This window comes from Drosophila biarmipes, unplaced genomic scaffold, assembly GCF_025231255.1.
Source record: "Drosophila biarmipes strain raj3 unplaced genomic scaffold, RU_DBia_V1.1 ptg000013l, whole genome shotgun sequence".
Taxonomy (NCBI): domain Eukaryota; kingdom Metazoa; phylum Arthropoda; class Insecta; order Diptera; family Drosophilidae; genus Drosophila; species Drosophila biarmipes.
In genome coordinates, this window is record NW_026114532.1 from 2,337,194 (window position 1) to 2,340,246 (window position 3,053).

The 3,053-nt window shown below is 34.5% G+C and overlaps 1 long non-coding RNA gene across 1 annotated transcript; it reads left to right on the top strand.

Annotated features, from left to right (window-relative positions):
* The first annotated feature begins 1,820 nt into the window (after positions 1–1,820).
* LOC127011824 (uncharacterized) lies at positions 1,821–2,760 on the top strand. The gene is made up of 2 exons (XR_007765215.1): positions 1,821–1,971; positions 2,029–2,760. It is a non-coding gene; the product is annotated as an uncharacterized LOC127011824 (long non-coding RNA).
* Positions 2,761–3,053: the final 293 nt, after the last annotated feature.

The following is a 3,053-nucleotide window of genomic DNA, read 5'->3' on the forward strand; positions in this document are numbered from 1 at the left end:
CTCACTAAAAAAAAAAAAAAAAAAATTTTGTGTCATTGGAAAGCATTTTTCAAGCCCTTTCCAATGGTATAATTTTCTCTGTTCTAAAATAAAAACTGCACATTTTGAAAAAAACTCACAAAATTAAAATTTCACACCTTCGCGCACAAGCAGTCATGAGCAAGGACTCGAGGGTAGGGGTGAGATTCGGGTTCGTGGGTACGCACGTTCACTTTCTCCTGCTCATTCTCAGAAGATAACGAGGGGTCACAATATTTGAAATGCAATAAAAAGGGAGGGTTCCGTGGAATACCAAACACACTGATTCTGGGATGAGTATACGCTTGCAATTAAAAACAACTCATACAAAACACATTTAAAACCGCCTAAAAAACCTCCGCAACCGCTTTTAATAGCTACTCTTAGCTTAAGGCTTAGGAAATTCGAATGGCTGCATCGCGACATCTTATGCCAATGCTGGCCCGACTTTAACTGACCATTTATTCATATCTTGCTTACACAGAGATTGCCTTTCCTTAACCTATGTCGAAGTTGCACACCTTCGATATTTACCTACATCCAGACCCCTCCTACACCACGTTCACCCCCGGTAACTTGTTATCAATCCTTGTGTTCGTTTTCCTTCTAATAACCATTCTACTGGGGTGTTGGGCTGCTCCTTTTGTTCGAGAACCAATCGGATTGGTTCTAGGAGTACAACATACCTGTATGCACTCCCTGTAGATGTCAACCTGTTAAGTGAACATTCTGGACTATAAAAATGACACCACTCAAATTGCTCAGGATCAGTTCTTCAAATGCCTCAGTACTGCATACCTATGGATCTAACCGTAGAATTTATCGATTCGGAAAACGAGGTTGAGATTGACAACCCGGAATTACCACCCACGCAAGATTCTGATCTCGAAATAATCGAAAACTCGGATCTGGAACTTGTACAGGTTTCCGAAGCAGAAGATTCGGTTGATCGCCTTCTACAAAGCGTATTTCAACCGGCTGCATCGTCGACCCAAAATAGGGACCCAGGATTGGAGTCTCTTGAGTGGAGCCAGTTTCCATTGGGGACTACTACGCAGGCTTTCTTGGAATCCCTTATCACACACGAAGAAGGTGAAGATGTATTTCAGTGCGCACAGGAATTTCAATTGGACGACGACCTATCCAGGACAGAAGATGAGGTTTTTCCTAACGACGACCACATCTTTGAAGAACTTATGGGACCTCAACCGCCACCGACTAACCATGTAGATGTTTTATTTGACCTAGATTCTTAACTTTTTAATTATAAATACACCATGCATAAAGAAAAATAAAGTAAAAACTATTTTAAAATTGAGGGCTTATAATTGTTTTTTATTTATTGAACAATTTTTCTTTGCCTTACAAATACTTTTTAGCTCTGCGTTGTGAACCAATAGACGATGCATATTAAAGTCGTATCGCAACCAAATTTTCCGTACTTTAGGACAGAAATAACAATAATAAAAGGAGGATTTAGATTTCTGATAGGCGAAGTTGTGTATTTTTAATGTATGCCCTTTTAGACCGCTGCGAGTAGTAAAGGATTTTGTTTCTGAACACAACTCGCAATGGTACTTCACCATTTCGATGTTTTTAAAAATAAACTGACTTTTCTATAAAAAATTTATCTTATATAGCATTTGAGGGACAATTCTTACGTTATATATACTATCTTTATTTTAACGCTATTGAAAGATTTATATAAATATAAAAAGAGATAGACATACTGATATGTATTTCTAACTTTATTCCCAAGTATTACATAGTTTGAATAAGTATTTTGATGCATATAATGAAGACATATTGTTATCTCATTTACTCCACATGAATTGATAGAAGTGTATAGTTTTTGACAAGTATAAAAGACCATGTAATTTCTGGTTAAAGAATTAGTATACAACAGTTAGGTACTAGTGCACGACGAATCCAAACTTACGCTGATCAAAAATGGTATGCATATAAATTAAAAGTAAATACTTTATCACCTAATTTTGTTGAATTTTATAGGACTTCTTAGAGACCTTAAATGACGTGAAGCCTGTGATTGGCTACACAAAAATTGAAAATCTATGTATTGGATTTAAGTATAAGATCACTGGATGTAAGCTGAAAAAGACACCATATGGAACTAAAATAGCTCTATATTTAACTGATAAGGACGATAAAGATGTTTGGATATTTCTACCTAAAAGTTATGTGAACAAATTTTCTACAAAGACACCATTTAGGAAATTAAATGAGAATGGAATAACTCATATGGTATATAAAGGAAAAGATCTGAACAGATTTAGTTGTGCTCAAATTGAATTTTTATCAGTAAATAAGTAAAGTAAATAAGATTCTTCAATATAAAGAGCTGAGTTTTTAAATCCAACAACAGTCTTAAATCAGTCTCAAAAAGAAATAGTTGTCCTTAAAAATGTACGCTCAACAGATAGAACTATTCTTGATGCAATTTGAAGGCATGCTTTTCGAGCAACACCTACAAAGGATGGAGTTCCTAAAAGCTACTTTGGAGGATTTAGAGGAAAAAGAGTTGATCCATTCGAAGTTTGGATTCCATTATAAACTTTGTCCCTGGAGCGACGATGATGCTTCATCTGGACCAGACACATGTCAGTGTCATATGCTGCCTGCACTGAAAGAGGAAGCCCTTAGTCTAATGATTAAATATTATAAGTTAAACAAACGTATTGCTCCAAAACCATAAATAAAACGATTTAATTTTACCTAAATATATATGTTTTTATGTTTTTTATTTTTTAAAATGGTTCTTAAACATTTTTATTATTAATTTATCATTAAATGAATAGTCGTTTTTCTTGAATTTTCTTAAAAAAGAATTTAGTGTTTTCTTTTTACTTTTAAAAAGACCGAACAGCATACAATAATGTCCGCAAGTGTTAGAAAAGTATCCCTGCAGTTGTTGCTTATTAAAACAAAATTTATAAGCGTTAGATTTTAAAAATATTAAAAATTCTTCTTTCTGGGGATATTGACCATATGAATCGAAAAATTCTGCTGACCTACGA